Raw genomic sequence first — 18,830 nt, forward strand, 5'->3', positions numbered from 1 at the left:
TCGAGCGGCTCAACAAGATGAATCCAACGAGTCTAAGATTATTCAATGCTAACATCATTAAGACAATCAAATATCCATTAAATGTCGTATGATTGAGGGAAGCTATCTGAACCGTCTGATCAAAATGGTTCATATTCCTGCATTAATTGCACTCATAACACTATAAATAAAGCTCCATCCCTCTCTTGAAGGATAAGAAAATGTAAAGAGAATCTGAGGTCTTGAGGAGAAATGCAGCTCAACACCACCGCTGATCGCCGTCGACCACAACCGACCTCCGTCGTTGACCATCGCGATCGCCGACGCTCACCACCGACTTCAAACAACCACCGCCTATCGTCGTCGACTACCGCTGACCGTCTTCGACCACCATCGACTGTCGTCAACCTCCACATACTGTCATCAATCACCACCAACCAGACACCATCAGTCGTCATTGTATTCTGAGAAGTATAGTTACCATTTCCCGTCTGTGGAACAAGAGATTTCTGTAATCATCAATCAATAGTGGATTTTCGCAACTAGGACAGACCCCGTGGTTTTTCCCTAACGGATTTTTCACGTAAAAACTTATGATGTCATCACTGTTTTTTTCTATTTCATTTGTGTGTATGCTGAACTTTCGTATAATGCTAAGACGATAATTTATTATTCTACTGCCGCGAATTTTCTAACACGCATCACTAATAATACAAACTTGTAAGAATAGAATATACTAAAAATAAAATATTTCAGAAATTTCAACACCCCGCTTAAGCAAAAGATATCAATCATGCTCTAACTTAATTACAAGAAGATCAAAACTAAGCTTGAGCAATCATTTGATGAAGATATTTGTTATTTGTTGAGCGACGCGAACAAACAACATGAAAATAATTCCTTAATCAAATATTAAGTATCTGCATAAATTACAAATGCGTTTATGAATATATTGGTTCAATGTTTCATATATATATATATATATATATATATATTGAATCTTCATTTGATCTTGACTCATGCCTAACGAATAAAACACTAACTAAAATAGAGAGGGGGGAGAGACAATTAATGAGATGCATATTAGTGAAAAGTAATCTGAATTGTTGATTCGTCTTATATGAGGAAATGATCCCCTATTTATAGAAGAGTGAGTACAATATATGAAGTCACATATTTGTCATTGCTTTGAAGGAGATGTGTTTTATTAAAGGATATTTTAGGTATTTTACAAATACAAGCATTCGATTCTACCACCTTTTGATTCGGTCGGTTGGAGTTTGTTTGTTTTGGTTCACCAAGAACTGCTCTTCACCTTCGCTTAGTTGAGTTTGTCGATTGACATTTGATGATTGTTGGCATCAATTTTTTTGATGTCACGGGTGTATTATGTCTTCTCGAAGGTTATAGAACATTGCTTAAGCATGTGTTGATTCCCTTAGTACATACATCTATTTAAAATTTTCTGGTGCATGTTGAGTGACACGTTATCGAATTATTTTGTTAAACTATAGTCGTCGCTTAAGCGAAGTACGATTAATATTTGTCTGTCAAATAAATTTGAATGGATGACGAATCACATTTACTATTTCGCGTGTGAAACATGAGTAAATTGACTCGTTTGTTAGTGACTTTGTTCATATATTCTCAGATGACAAAACAGAGTATTTTTTGAATAAATTGTACATAAATCGATGCATATGAATTAAATTTTAAAACAAGGGTTTTAACATTAAGAAGATTTATAAACCGACATCTCCGCGCGCTTGCTGCACGTTGTTGCTGTCAGCGTTCCTTTCGCCGGCGAAGTCCCGCCGGTGTGGCCCTCGGTGCCGGAGCTCCTACTTGAGGGCTTTCACACGAGCAATGCAGCCTCTCCCTCGCCTTCACCTTTAGCCCGAGTACCAGATCCCGAGCTCCCTCGCCCTTTTCTCCCGGTTCCGGCCTGCAGTCGGTGAAGCCCCTGTCGGCGACCTTTCTTCACGTCCTCCGAAAGACCTAAGGGGGTTGAGCTTTTCTATCAAGTGAAACCCGTGGTCGAGCTCTCCTTTTGAGGCGAAACCCTCGTCGGCCCTCACCCACCGGCAACTTCTCTGGCATCCATTTGATCCCCTCCACTTCTCCATGCTTCACCCGCAACTATCGCCTTTCTGAGCTACTCTCATGGTGCTACCAAGATTAGAGCCGACCTTTCAAGCAACTGTGGGAGTTTGACAACCTCGTCTCCTCTAGACGGTGCTTCCTCCCTCCGGCAGACTTCCCACCTGCTTTCCTTCGGGATTTGTGGGCTACCAAAGCTTCCTCATGGCCATCTCTCTCGGCCCGAAGCCTTGCCGAAGCTCCTCGACGCCGGCGGGGCGGCGACGACATCACAACATATAGAAGACCGAGCTACCCCTCCGCAAAGGTAAGTGTCGGTCATATTTCCGTGCACTATGATCATTTCTTTAAGATACGTGCATACCTCGTGCCCTCATTCTTTCCATGCATGCCTCGTGAGGTAAGTCCCTGCGCGGTCCGGAAGGAGCAACCAAAGAGAGTGTGTCATCAACCACCGTGTTGGTGAGATCTCTTAAACTCTGGTGATCTTCATTTCTAGAATCACCTAGGTCTGAATGCAAGAGGAGTTAGGTTAGGATTTTTTGGTGCTTAGAGGAAGCCTCATAGTATTAATTGCTTTGAGTTCTTCTTACGAATCAGTTATCCCTTTTCTTTCCAGCCTACACTTAGAAAGTGGGGGTTGTACTAATCACATCATTTGCCTTTGTGGTTTCATTCAAATGAATGTTTGAAATCTACTGACTAAGAAGACGAAGATTTTCCTTCGGTCTTCATCTTCCCGGTCATAGGGAATCCTCTTCGCGAGAGATTCCTCGCCATGTGTCCTGCTAACAGAGGTGGCAGTCTCGTTGCCTCGCACAATGAGGCGTTGGTACATCTCTTAATCACTTACCCTTAGGATTCCGCGAGGTCTCTAGAATGAGCTCAGTTTCTTCATCTAAATAGATTTGCCCTCCTTTCATGCATGCTTTTGCATTTATATGATTGCATGCATTGAATGATTTTTTTAAAAAAAATTGCATCAAAATCAACCCTTTTTGGTGTGTGTTGTCAACCAGTCGTGCATTATGTTCAATTTGATCTTTTTGTCGTCTTGTTTAATTGGTCGCCACCGGTCCGTTCAACTCAACTGATTATTCTTTGTCGATTAGCCGCACCGACTCGATCGATCGTCCTTCGTCGGTCGACCGCCTACGCTAGTTTGATATACAATTCTTCGTTGCTTCGACCGATCAGCAATCAACGACCCGATCGGTTTGATCGACCTTGCTTGCCGGCTCGTCCGATCTATCTCCACTAATCTGATCGGCTTGACCGACTATTTTTTGTCGATCCTCCACCTCGGGTCAATCGATCGTTCTTCGTCGATTGACCGCCTACGCCGGTCTGATCGATAACTTTCCATTATTTCGAACGATTGGTCGCCACCGACTTGATCGTGTTGATCGACTCTACTTGAGCGTTGCATTATTGCATGGTCGTTTCATACTGCTTGCATGACCACACTTGCACCTCTCACCCTGTTGTGCACTTGTGAGCATATGCCCCCATATGCTCCCGCTTTGGCACATTACTTCGTGTTTATTTCAGGACATCTTTTTGTCACGGTGCAACACATCCTCTATGTTCTCACTTACATTTGTGTACCCTTGCATGTTTGATTGCCCAACATACTGTATGTTTGCATTTCGTATGCTTGTGGTTTGCACCTGAGCTAGTGTCCTTACATGCTCAGTTCGACACTCATGTGTCCTACGTGGGGATAGCTTGCACACCAAGCCTACTCAACGTGTGATTATCTCTCATCACTCTTTCACTTGGCACTACTTCGGAGGGCCAAAGGATTGTCATCACACCACTTAAACCCGACTCATGCTCTTTAGCCTCTAAACCCACTTAAGGCGCGATGCACATCTTTTGGTTCATGTTCCATAGCCTTTGAACACACCTTTCAGGTCACGCCTCACGGCCCCTGAACTCATCTTTCGGATCATGCCCAACGGCCTCCGATCCTACACTGGTCGCGATGAATTAGCGAGTATTGCCCATGAGGATGTCTCGATTAAGGTTTCAATGGGGGTCTAATAGGTGCCACTAAGTTTTTTCTTCTTAAGAACTATTTTAAAAGTTTTAAGAAAAAAAAATTTATGCATTCATATTTCAAAAATCTATTTTGAAACTATTGCATCTCTAGTTTAGACCATTTATGAGGTTAATTGTTCAAAAGCTTTTACAATACCTTCATCTAGTAGCACATCTTTAAACCATTGGATCCTTATAATGGGGCAGAGGATAGTGACCCCATCAAAACATACACTAGCCTTTACCTACACCTACACTGCACACACCTAGATGCTGTGATAGGACACTATACATTACATAGCGTGTTAGGTCAAAACTAGGATGCTAGGTGGTTGTTTTCGATGTTCTGGCTATAGTTTTCTGCTGGTTTGATTGTTATAGTCAGACATAATCATTTGTGTTGTTTTGTGTGTTTACTTGGTGCAAGACTTGCTCACTAGCGTTTTTTTGTTTTTTTTTTCGTTGGGACCGACTCTTGCATGTGACAAATTTTTATTTATGATTCAGCTTTATGTTCGGAGTCCGAACGGTAATATATTCTCCAAAATTTGAACTGCTCTTTAGATCCCGCTCTTAAAAAAATAAATATTTCGCAAGCTGCTGTTAAAAAAACTTGGATTGAGCCCTCACGATTTCTTTGACTCTCAGGCCTGCACTGCTATTAGAGCAACTCCGAAGCTTCTCCCGCGGCTCGCCGAGATATTCGACCAAAATACTCGTTTCATCGCGCCCCGAGAAGGAGAAAGCTGTGAATGTGCAGGTTCTCCTTCGTTGCAGGTAAGTAGTTTTAATAGTTGATCGTTAGGGTTAGGGTTTTGAGTTGTGTTGTTTGATTGTGGTTCATTGGGAGGTTTTGGTTATTTTGATGTGAGATCATGGCTCGATTGTTTTGCTTATAGGCCTTTTAGCGAGGATGAGCTCCGGAATAATGCGCCGCAAGTTATAGCCTACAATGAATTCCAAAAGGAGGTGGTTGTTTCTCATACTATCGCTGGGAAGCAGCTTGATACGGTGTTTGCGTTCGATAAGGTGGGTTTTCTGTTTTATTTTTAAGGTGTTTATTTGGATGTTGCTGGTTAAGTGTGAAAGAAATTTGTTCTTTTAAATGTTTATAGGAATGTTGGATCCTGTTATTTTTAAAAAACAGAGAAAGCTTCAAACTTCTTAGCCATGGAGATTCAATTTGAAATGCCTTTTTGGCAGGGTTTGGAAATGGTTGGCACTGTTTTTTTTTTTTTTTGGTGTTTCTATAGAAAGATCACGTGTAGGTTATTGCCGGGAAAGAAGCATCGTATAAAATCAACTTTTCTGGCGGTAGGATTCTGTAGGAAAACTAGTCCCATCTGTCTGCTGCCTTTTAAGATAAATGTCAACCCTTGAGGTTGCTATGTTGTGAGCTCATTTTCACTCTTTATGTTCACAATGACGAGAGCTTTTGATCAATTTGGGGTTCAGTGAGGGTTTTTATGCTCGCATCCTTACTCTTGTATTGTTTGGAGGAAATTTTTTTGGTTCAACTTCTTGTTCTCCATTTAGCAATGAAAAAAAAAAATTCTATTCTTGAGAATTTTACATACATGCCACACAATTCTTATGTGCTTACACATCTAACTCCAAAAGTTTTGTATTCACATTTACAACACATTTACAACACTTTGGGTGTCATAAACATATGCTTGAAATGGTGTATTTAACTTCTAAAAAGTTATTAATGGTTAAGTTTCTATTGTGATGTTATAGATTTGAGTGATATGAATCTGAATATAAAGTTAGGTGTTAGATCTGTCAATATGTAAGAATTGTGTGGTATGTATGTAAATGCACCTTTATTATTTTATCGTGTATGTTGACAAATAAAAAACTGAATCCCTTATTCTTTTAATGAAATGCCGAAGTTTTGGTTTGATTTTTCATTAATTTGATTTTCTACCAGCTTCAATCAATCATTTATCATTTGAGTTATTATCACCTCATGCAAGCCAATTTTCATTCACCTTCATGTTCTTATCATTGTTGTCAAGTATGGTGTTCTTTATATTTTAATTTTTTATGGCATTAACTAATATTGTCTAACTCGAGTGCTTCACTATTAGAATTTTATAACAATCATTACACGTCATTCAATAATCATCTGATCTTATTGATTTGTAATCATCCTTTATTATTGGTAGTAAAAGTATTATTCTAAATCATCATTTTATCGATTTAGCTTCGTTCTATAATTGTTATTATTAGAAGAAAAAAAAGGCAATACTATTGTTGACTTCCTAGCCCCTCATATTGAAACTCAAATCTCAAGGGTAGAAGCTAAAATATTTTAGAGTGATTTAAAGGCAAGAGGAGGAATCTTCATTAAGGTTTAATATTGTTAAAACCGAACTTGAAGGTGATGCAAGTGCCAAAGAAAATTATGATTTAGGAGATAATGTTGATGGTTAATGAACTAAATGATATTTTTGTGACTGGTAATGATGTTGATGATTTCTTATAAAATTTATTAAACTTGCAAAAAATGGTATATTCTTAATTTAAATGTTAGAGGTGTTAATCACTTGATTTTAACCACTAGTGTTGTTTTCATCCTTATTATGATTTATTTTTCAATTAATATTATTTTATATTTATATGCATTTTTTATTTATACATTTTTAACACTTTGTGCCACATTTAAAATAGTGCACCTTGCGACATGTGTGATTAATTATTGGCTCTACTAAAACCTTTGTGTTATGGTGCATTGTTCACCATAGATAACAATGATCTCTCCATTTATGGAGGCCTTAAAGTGCAAATGATAGTGTACTTTCTCTACATCCATCTTTCATTTACTCATTCTTTTGTGTCCCTACACAGGTCTTTGGTCGGTCAACTAAACAAAAAGACTTGTATGAACACGCCATAACTCCTATTGTAAATGAAGTCTTTGAGGGTTTTAATTTTATAACTTTTGCATATGGTCAAACAGGCAATCGTAAGACATAGTATGGAAGGGGAATACAGAAAAGCTAAGATGATTCAATCTTCAATCTAAGGTAACCTGCATACATTGACCTTTCAAATGCTTATTTGTTTAATTAATGCAAACTTTTTTGTTGCAGAATGGACCCAAAGACTAGTTATCTTTTGACGAAAGTGTCATTCGTAGAGCCGTAAAACAAATTTTTGATGCATTAGAGTGTCAACACACCGAATACAGTGTGAATGTTACTTTTCTGGAGATGTATAATGAAGAAATTTTTGATTTACTGGCTCCAGAGGAGTTATGAAAAATTGCTTTGGAGGAAAAATAGAAAAACAATCACCACTATGAATTTCCTCTCGAGCCATTAAATCATTGATTTTTTCGTTATACTTGCAAGCAGGCGGGAGGCGGCAAGGAGGCCGGTGGCACGATCGAGAAGGGACGGGGTGCGAGGTTAAGAGGGAGCTGAACTCTTGGGCGGCGCATAAGGAGGACTTTTTACGTGTGAGGGAGGCTGTGAGGGTGTGTGAGTATTTATAAAGGAGTTTGATTATTTTTTTAAATTGTTTTATTATTATTTTTTCTTTTAAATGTGTTAATTTGGGTGCAGTTCGTTCGTGCACGAAACCATAGCAAAATGAGTGTTCTTTCTGCGATAAAATTGATGTTCTGAATGCGCTCAGACGGTTTCTTTCATCATTCGGAATCGTCTGGACAAGCTCATCGACGATCGAGCCAATTTAAGTTTAATTCGCTCGTGATGCAGCGAATTGGTTCCCTCGGTCCAATTGGAACCGTCCGACAAACAAAATGACAACCAACCTTCGCATGAGCGACATGCAAAGTCTAACAAAACGATCCCAACATCGTGCCTATTGACACGCGCTGAAGGGTCGCATGTTCGTGTCACGGGGGCTTTCATTTTATTTTAAACTTGACTTTGATTTTGGTTAGTGAATTCGGGCCGAGATTTGGTTTGCAAGAATCTTGAAAAATTGATTTTAATTTTGATTGATGGCAATGTGTAAGTGAAGGTGGTATGAATTGTGTTGTTTGTATGTGTGAATGAGTATGTGGTGTTCTTGTGTGCTGTTTCAAAGAATGAATGAAACCTCCTAAGTCTAAAAGATCTTCTTTAAGGCATTTACAGTTCTTACAGAAACTCAACTGGAGTTTCTATATATTGGTTTCAATTGACTCAACTAAATGTTGAGGATTTGACACTACACATGTAGGGTTGTAAACGAGCCGAGCTTGAGCGAGCTTTGACTTGGCTAGTGTTCGATTCGTTCGAAATTGCTCGTGTTCGAAATTGCTCGTGTTCGAAACAGACTCATGAACAGTGTGTTCGTGTTCAACTCGATTTATATATTCGTGTTCGTGTTCGGCTCGAAATTGACTCATTAAAATTAAACTGAAAAAATAGATATAGTGCTGCATTCGAACCTGGATCAAATATATGCAAAATAAGGCGCATAACCACATTACCACAAGAGCAGTTACGATTTAAACATAGATATAAATATATATAATATATTATTATATAAATAATATGTGTAATATATTATTATATAAATAATTATATAATTTTTTTTTTATTTCGAGCTAAAATTAGCCGAACACGAGAGAACAAAGAGTTGTTCGTGTTCGGCTCGTTTATAATTCAAAGCTTTAAAAACTTGTTCGTGTTCGACTCGTTTACTTAACGAACGAGCCGACCACGAGCTGTTCGCGAACAACGAGCTTTTTTGACAGCCCTACTCACATGTGAAACTATATGGGGTCAAGAAACGGTTCGAATTTCTGTGGTGTGGGTCTAAATGCTAATCCTTTAGGGGAGTCAGTAGGTTCTAGGCTCTGGGGAGGGAAACATACCCCACTAAAAATGAGGTCAACATTCTCCTCACCTTGTTTTTGAAGTAGCAACTCATGTGACCTTGTCGCATCATACATTCAAATTTTTTATTTAGTTGAAAACATCTTTCTTTCGAATGTCGTTCTGCACGGTAGAAATGATAATATTGAGATTGCTCTCCACCATCTAGATTTCTTAACGGCCTTGGCCACTTGATGGCCTTTTCATCCTTGATTACCATTTGAATGTTGACACGTGACATGTTGAGTGATATGCATTCTTTTGTGATTGTGACTCACGATTTCCTCTTGGTTTGAACTTTTTTCGCTGTGAGATTTGATCGGTATCCCCGACATTATTCTTGCGCTTGCCCTCAATCACTCAAATTGTTTCTTGTGTGCACTGTTGACATCGTCTGCAGAGATTTGAGCTTCAATGCGATGGGCGTGATCATAGTAAGTGCGCACCATCTCTCGCATCAATGATGAATAGAAAGGTCCTGGGCGGAGCCCTCTAAGAGAGACTCCTCTCAGTAACTCCGAATCCACTCCAGGAATCGGGCGGGCTTCAGTGAAGATCCTGCAAAAGTATTCCTTGAGGGATTCCCCCTTATTTTGGTGAACTTCGGATAGGTGAGGTGAATCGCGGATGATCTGTTCATTTGTTGTGAACTGTTTTATGAATAATCTGACAAGCTCACTAAATATGTTGATGGTGCCCCCCGGGATAAAATCATGTGCAAGCTTGACCATTGAGAGTTGTCAGGAGCACTTGACAGAGAAGTGCATTAGAAGCACACGTGCATAATAGTTTGATAGTGGTCGACGTGCTCGTAGGAGTTAGTTTCCCCTTCATAGGCATCGATGTTTGGGAATTTGAAGCCTACTGAGATATCGGCCAAAGGATTGGATGCTTGGAATTTGCGGCGAGTAGGGAAGCAATCTCTCTTATCCGGAGGGAGCTCTTCACAAACCAACATCGTAGCTTATCTCAGATGATATCAATGGAAGAGACATTAAGGCAGTGTCATGCCAGGTGAGCTGCATGAGATAGAAGAGTGGAACTTGTAATGTCAGGAATATCAGTGTCTCTTCTGGGTAGGGGACTTGTTTCATCAGTAGGAGAGAACTCGGTGAGTGGTGTATTTCCTGTTGAGTGTTGAAGTGGTGGTAACTAAGTTTCATTGGGTTGGGTTTGTCGCTCCCCGCGTGGGAGATGAAGGATCTCGTGTTGAGAATCCTCCAATCTACGTACTCGATCTTCCAAAGAATGATCCAAACCAAGCGGGTTTATGCCTTATGGAGTAGGAGAATGCAGAGGTTGATGACCTTGTTGGCTTTGAAAATATTTCTGGATGGGTGCTAGGGATGTAAGACTGACTATCATAACTACTTGTTGGCATGCTTTGTATTTCTTGGTCTATTTGTCTAAATTGTCTAAATTGTCTTATATTTTTTATTTGGTAAAGGTACGCAGCTCACAATTCATATGTATGTACATACCTCACACCTAAAATCTCATATTTACATTCACAGTACTTTGCCACTTTAAACCTGTGCATGAAAAGGTGTATTTCAATTTTAAAAAGTGATAATTGTGCTACTTTTGATGTGATATTCAATTCACAGCAAATGTTGACCTTAGGCAAACAAATAGGCTGAAATCCATGCTTAAAGTCAACTATGAGCTATAATACTTTAGATGAGCCTACTGAAGAATTATTCGTCAGATACAACCTAAATAAGTTTGATCTACAATCTCATGAAACTATTTGAACTTTATCAAAGAATGATAAGCTCAAGTCTCTCATTTAGTTCTTATTGGTAAAAGGGGGCTTGGAGTAAAGATCACATATTGTAGTTAAAATAAAAATTCAGTGGATTAATCATGATTTAGAATAAAATTAATTTAGTTTAATTATAATTTAAAGTTCTTTAACTTAAAAGCTATATTGTTTCATATATGCTCATTGATAATCGAAGACCTTTAATTGCTAATTGAAATGTAGATGAAGGAATGAGGGGAACTCAACTGAGTTAACCTCAACCACTCCCATTAATGTTCTCATAAAGTCTTGCAAATACTAAGAATTTTTATATTTTTGATTTGATGATATTCTGAATCAAAACCGCTATTATAAATAATGCACTATAAGGTTTGTACATAGGTAATTTTTAACCCCATATATAAATAAATCTATAGACAACATCCAATGAAATAAAATTAAACAAATTTAATTGATCTTTAAGAAAATTTGATAAGACTTCATATATAATCAAGCATATTTTGTGGATAAGGGAATAATGCAAAGCAAATTAATATTCTATTTATTATCATGTGAAGGGGTGTTCATTAATTTTTTCTTAACACTAAGCAATCTACCTGAAAACATCTAATAAAATTATTTTTTGAAACTTAAGAAAGTAAAGATTGATTACAAATTTTTTTTAGACTAAATTAATTTGATATATGAATAAAAGATCATACTTTCATTTTCTATTATTTTTCATATATTATCTTTAAATTTATAAATTAATTATGATTTAATATTTGAATACCTAATGAAAATATATGTGAAGATTGATATATATACCTTAATTATCAAAGCGAAAAAAGAAACAATGTATTTAATGATTTGCATTTAAATATAATATAACATATTTGTATATGTACATTTGAGTCGCACATTTATTTTAATTTAACAAGAACCTTTTTATTTATTTTATATGTTATTTTCCATCCCTTAATTATATAAAGGCCAGCCGAGCCATGTTGTCAACTTGCATTGAATTCATCCAAGTCAAAATTGGCTAACTCGTAAGATTTTATTGATTATTGAAACTAAACCTAATCCAAGGTCTCATGTTACATTATCAAGCTATTAGAACTTGAAAACAATGACAAACAGGTCGCTCAGAATGTTAGTCGATTCAACTCAAGGCTTAACAACTGACCTTTATGGAAATTTCTTGTGCAAGTAGACACGCAACCATATGCTAACTTATAACTTGATTAATTTTCATAAATAATCATCAAAGCCTAATTGCAATTGTCTAATATAGATATGATTTTCTTGTGTTATATTCAAGAAATTCAATATCTTTCTCAATTGATTTGATCAATGTATTCAAGCCATTTGTCTTAAGAAACTCAAATATCCAATCTCAATTATGTGAGATTTTGTGCAACCTATTGTATTCTAATAAAGTTCAACCGAAATTAATCAATAAATTTGAATCAATCAATGGCTTAGTGGCATCATATTTTGCATATTGTTTTCCATATATTATCTTTTAAGTGTTAACTATAACTTTATTAATTTATTTTTTTCACTTTTTTAAAAATAATGTAGCATTAAATGAATATTGCTTTTATAAAGTTGATAAATTTTATTTTCCCATAATTAACTTTGTTTAGAGACATTAAGTAATGCTTATAAGAATGAAGTACTTACTCTATTTATTAGTTTGTGTGCTAACACATAATTTGTATTATTATTCCTTCAAAATAGGTGATATAATGCAAACAAAACATGTCATTCATTTGACCCAAATCAATTGCTTAAAATTTCTTACTTAAAAATCATATCAAATCGAATTTAAGTTTAAAATAATACACTTCAAATTTTATGTGGAATAATATTCATAACTAATATTCATGAATGATATCAAACATTATTGGATTTAAGTTGTCCCCTTAACTAAGTTATTAATTAGTATAATTCATAAATTTTCATACTCAACTCTTGTACACAATCCTAGATGTCAATTGTTCGTGAAAGATTCTTCTCCTAGCCTTCTCCAACTAAACATCACTTGTTGCCCTGACTTTATTCTAATTTGGTAGCACCAAGTTACCAACACCTATCACATAATTTCAGCTTAATGATACTCCTTTGCTTAGCCTCGGTTTCTCGACACTCATCTTATAGCCAATTCTCTATTACTTGACTCTCACTAATTAGACTTAAATTCATATTCACAGTCCTTACCACCTACTCATACACTCATCTAATGCATGTCCCACCGACCTTCACTCTCACTAATTAGACTTAATTCTCTATTAATCGACACTCATCTAATGCATGTCCAACCAACCTTGATGAACCAAAAAAATTGATGACAACATTCCACCATTTTGCATGAATATATCATTCCCTTCCAGAGATGTATTTCATAGTAAATATTTTGCAAAATAGAGGAATATTTACAATTATAACAAGCATGTGCCAAGGATTAATAAATACGTACATCCTCCCTTCTTCATTGAATGATCATTGACCTTCTTGAGGAGGAGAAAAGTGGCCTAAACTAGGTACATCAAGATCTATTCTGTACAATTTCAATAAATTATGCTAAAGATAGTGGTATTATTGTTCATAAATCATGCACTAATGACTAAGTCATGCGCTAATTAGTGGATCAATGTTAGGATACATAGCATTAAATTAATGTTGTGGTTGGACATCTGACATACTTAATAAAATGAAGAATTAAGAGACCATGTTTAGAATGCATACGAAAAGGGGAGTTCTGAGAACAGTAGCAGCCTAGCAGGGATCGTCACCAGATTCAATTAATAAGCTTTAAGAGAGCCTCAAAAGAGGTGCAGTATAAATGCATGTCATAAAGGCCATTATTGTAGTTCTTCTGAAATCGAGCATCAGCTATATTTAATATCATATTTATTGTTTTGATATCATAATAAGCTTAAGTGATTTGGCAGCTTAATTAGAGATTTCCTTTGTTCCTGACGTGCCTTTTTGGATGCTATGAATCTTGGAGAATTTTGGAACTCCATTTGTGCTGGGAGAAGAAGGCTTCATTCATGTCAGTTTAATCTTAGTTGTGAGAATATATTTGAAGCTTATTTGCTGTTCGCCAGTAAGCATACTATGGTTTGGGAAGGATTGTGAGTTTTCCTTCTATTTGTACTCTATGATCGTGCAATCTATGTTTTTTCTTTCGTTGATTAAATCCCCCGACCTTTTTTGTGGATGTAGGACTTGTTGAAGTTCAACTGGTTAAATTTAGAAACTAATTTGGTTTTGTTTTTTTTTTCTTTTTTGTATGTTACTTTGTGGCATATCATTTTCTATCCGTCGCACACATTCATGTTGTTTTATTTGGTTTCCATTGCAATAAATTGATTTTAGAGTGCATTTTTTAGATTTACTGCCATGAGTTTTAAGATTGAGATGTTGGATATTTAGAACGTTGGAGAACTAAGATTTTTTGACTATCCGGTGATACTTATACAAATCTTTCTATAAACAGCAAAGGATTGGTTGTTCTTATTGGAGTATACATTTCGGGAAAGCAAGAAAGAAGATTTTTTTTATAATACAGTTCTGATATTCAGAGCGAAAATAGAGAAGTCTACAAATAAAATAAGCCAAATCAAAAGTGTCCAATACCGGGTTCTAAGCAATATTCTTATACGAAAGCATCAATTTAACCCTATTTCAATTCAAAAGTAAAGGTAACAGGGCTCACAAGGCCTGTCGGTCCCTACTGGCAAGATAGATCCCGAATTTGGAGAACTAGGCTAGACTTTTCCTGTTGAGTGTTGAAGTGGTGGTAACTAAGTTTCATTGGGTTGCGGTTGTCACTCCCCGCGTAGGAGATGAAGGATCTCATGTTGAGAATCCTCCAGAATCCTCCATCCAATGCACTCATCTTCCAAAGAATGATCCAAGCCAAGCGGGGTAATGCCTTATGGAGTAGGAGGATGCAGAGGTTTGATGACCTTGCTGGCTCTGAAAATATATCTAGATGGGTTGCTACGGATGGAAGACCGACTATCATAACTACTACTTGGCATGCTTGGTATTTCTTGGTCTATTTGTCTAAATTATCTAAATTGTCTTGTATTTTTTATTTGGTAAAGTTCTGTAGCACACAATTCTTATGTATTTACATACCTCACACCTAAAATCTCATATTTACATTCACAGTACTTTGGCACTTTAAACCTATGCATGAAAAGGTGTATTTCAATTTCATAAAGTGGTAAATGTGCTGCTGTGATATTAAAGATTTGAGTGCTACAATGTAAATATGAAACTTTAGCTGTGAGACATGCGAATGAATAAGAATCTATACAGGTTCTTTTGAGACTTTGCATTAGCTTTACTTGGCCACTTTCCACACTGAATAGCTTTCTTTTCTTACTCAAAAGTTTGATTATTGATTTTGTTCAGAGCGGGATCTGAATAGCTCCTGTATGGAATATGACCCAGCTGGTCTACAAGGGCTGTAATAAAAGACACTTGTTTGTTCACAGCGAGATTTGAAGAGCAGTTCAAATTTTGGGGCATTGTTAAGCTCCTCTATGTCCACAGCGAATAATAGCCGTAGGATCTGGATGGCCTCGATTTGATTTCCCATGAGTATTTACATAGATGCAATACAATTTTTTATGTATTTTCGAATATCTAAATATGTATTTATGTGTGTCACGATTAAACTCTTGATATTTATAAAAAAAATATGGATCTGGACTTTACCATGAATTTTGATATTTGAGTGGCAATTTGAAAAATGAACGAGTCATGGTGGTTGATTTGTAAATAGCAAGTTTCGGGTGGCATGTATGCATGTAAATCGTGATTTTAAAATTAGATCAATTTATTTCCCTATATTACAGTTATCTTATATTTCTGACCTAATTTTTAAGGTTTGGTTGTGGCTTTAAGTTTTAGAGATAAGTTAAGGTTTTAACTGTTTCAATGGTCATTTTCTATATTCAAATTTAGCATTAAAATTCATTAATGCTCAAAAAAGATCTAAAAATTTGCTATGAAAAATGTGGGGATGGAAGTTATGTGGAATTTGAAGTGTTTGGAACATAAATAAATTTATATAATGTATAAAAATTTTGAGGACATAGCCTTAAAATATGTAAAAAGTAACTACATATGGTGATAGTATTACAACTAAAAAATTAAGCTATTTTCTATAATAAGCTTATTTGTTACAATAAATGATTTTCTCTAAGTCAAGAGTCTTCATGAACTAATTTGATCATAGAAAAATAGAAAAATATATACTAATAATTTAAAACATTTTTATAACTTGTGAAATACATTTAAAAAAGGACATTAGTATCTTTATGACAAAAGAAAGTTATATATGAATCATGATTTTAATGTTTTTATAACTTTTAATTTTAACTTATTTAAAGTTAATTTTCATGATAATTTTCATAAATATTTTAGGTTATTTATGCACTAAAATTTAAGCCACTCAAATCTTAAAGCATTATTTATGGCCATCTAATCTCATCTCACAATATCATCCCAAAGTCAAAATTAAAGTAGGCATGATAGCACATCTAGTGACTAATTAAGGTCAGTGTTTCATCACTCAATGGTGGAAATAAAAAGCAGCTAATTGTAATTGTAACATAGAGTCATGATATTAAAACTAATCTATAGTCCCACCTGTCTTAAAATTGTGATGATTTGTATTTCTTTGGCATGATGATTTTAAATGCCATATTTCATATAGAAAATGAAGCTTGTGTTGAAATAAAATCAAATTGGAGAACTCTTTTATTCCCTTCGGGGAGCTCGGTACCTCTTATATTTATTTCATTGCCTCCTTTTTTTAATTTAATTATTTTTTATTTAACCGTTTTTGTGATATTATTTCCATTTTTTACTTTTGTACATTTATTTCTATGTTCTACCACCACTCCTCTCATTCTTCCCATGTTAAACCAATTAGAAAAAAATTTTAATTTGCATTCCCTCAACTCCAGACAACAAAATTTTCATGCTATGGCCCTGAAAATTCACAAGATATCTTCTAAACATATTAATATTTTCTTATGACAATCATTACAAAAAAGGTGTTCAAAACCGGCACAAAAATCAACAGCTTTTCTTGCATCAGATTTTATGAGTAAATTTTCTTACAATTTCGGACGCGTGTGCACTAACTTACATTTTACCTACAAAATAAATCACTAGTTTTTAGTAAGAACTTGTTCCGATAGTAACCAACGTATTAGTCTATCGGTACATGATATATTATAAAATAATGGACTGTTCTGATCTAAACCCTGAACTCTAAACCCTAAACCCTAAAAGCAAATGACCAAATCAAATCCAGTTTTTCAAGTCTTTTTTTTTTATCTAAATTGGGCTAAGGTGGGGTCAAAAATGAATTTATGTGGAATGAGGAATTTTTCTTATTCTAAAGATAATATAACCTTTTTCATTATTGAAACTCAAACTTCTAGAGTAATGAGTCTACCTCACTTCTTATATTGAGTCTCCTGGTTTAATTTATTATTATTCTTCAATTTAGTATAACCAAAAGTCTTATTTCAAATTGTGATTTTTTTAGGAATTCATTATTGTCTCATATAAAATTTATAGTATAATAATAAAAAAATCACCATGCCATTAAGCGAATGTTGACCTTTGGCAAACAAATAGGCTGAAATCCATGCTAAAAGTCAACTATGAGCTATAATACTCAAGATGAGCATACTGAAGAATTATATGTCAAATACAACCTAAATAAGTGTGATCTACAATCTCATGAAACTATTTGAACTTTATCAAAGAATGATAAGCTCAAGTCTAGGGGGCTTGGAGTAAAGATCACATATTGTAGCTAAAATAAAAATTCAGTGGATTAATTACGCTTTAGAATAAAGAGAATAAAATTAATTTAGTTTAATTATAATTTAAAGTTCTTTAACTTAAAAGCTATATTGTTTCATATATGCTCATTGATAATCGAAGACCTTTAATTGCTAATTGAAATGTAGATGAAAGAATGATGGGAACTCAACGGAGTTAACCTCATTATTTTTTTCTTAACACTAAGCAATCAACCAGATATCATCTAATAAAATTATTTTTTGAAACTCAAGAAAGTAAACATTGATTACAGCATTTTTGTTTTTAATTTCATAGACTAAATTAATTTGATATATGAATAAAAGATCATACTTTCATTTTCTATTATTTTTCATATATTATCTTTAAATTTATAATTTAATTATGATTTAATATATGAATACCTAATGAAAATAGATGTGAAGATTGATATATGTACCTTAATTATCAAAGCGAAAAAAGAAACGATGTATTTAATGATTTGCATTTAAATATACTATAACATATTTGTATATGCACATTTGAGTCGCACATTCATTTTGATTTACCAGGAAATTTTTTATTTATTTTATATTTTATTTTCCATCCCTTAATTATATATAGGCCAGCCGAGCCATGTTGTCAACTTGCATTGAATTCATCCGAGTCAAAATTGGCTAACTTGTAAGATTTTATTGATTATTGAAACTAAGCCTAATCAAAGATCTCATGTTACATTATCAAGCCATTAGAACCCAAATACAATGCCAAACACGTCACTCAGAATGTTAGTCAACTCAACTCAATGCTTATCAACTTGCCTTTATGGAAATTTCTTGTGCAAATAGACACGCAACCATATGCTAACTTATAACTTGATTAATTTTCATAAATAATCATCAAAGCCTAATTGCAATTGTCTAATATAGATATGATTTTCTTGTGTTATATTCAAGAAATTCAATATCTTTCTCAATTGATTTGATCAATGTATTCAAGCCATTTGTCTTAAGAAACTCAAATATCCAATCTCAATTATGTGAGATTTTGTGCAACCTATTGTATTCTAATAAAGTTCAACCGAAATTAATCGATAAATTTGAATAAATCAATTGCTTAGTGGCATCATATTTTGCATATTATTTTCCATATATTATCTTCAAGTGTTAACTATAAATTTATTAATCTATTTTTTTCACTTATTTAAAAATAATATACCATTAGATGAACATTGCTTTTATAAAGTTGATGAATTTTATTTTCCCATAATTAACTTT

At 34.9% G+C, this 18,830-nt stretch overlaps 1 long non-coding RNA gene across 2 annotated transcripts; it reads left to right on the forward strand.

Annotated features, from left to right (window-relative positions):
* The first annotated feature begins 13,144 nt into the window (after positions 1-13,144).
* Positions 13,145-15,391, forward strand: LOC110030970. Of its 2 annotated transcripts, XR_002294699.1 has the most exons (4): positions 13,145-13,253; positions 13,371-13,850; positions 14,216-14,767; positions 15,142-15,391. It is a non-coding gene; the product is annotated as an uncharacterized LOC110030970 (long non-coding RNA). The 2 variants fall into 2 exon arrangements; XR_002294698.1 differs by lacking the exon at positions 13,145-13,253 and having other exon boundaries at positions 13,265-13,850.
* The last annotated feature ends 3,439 nt before the right edge of the window (positions 15,392-18,830 follow it).

The sequence above is a fragment of the Phalaenopsis equestris genome, unplaced genomic scaffold, assembly GCF_001263595.1.
Source record: "Phalaenopsis equestris unplaced genomic scaffold, ASM126359v1 Scaffold000761, whole genome shotgun sequence".
In the NCBI taxonomy this organism is placed as follows: domain Eukaryota; kingdom Viridiplantae; phylum Streptophyta; class Magnoliopsida; order Asparagales; family Orchidaceae; genus Phalaenopsis; species Phalaenopsis equestris.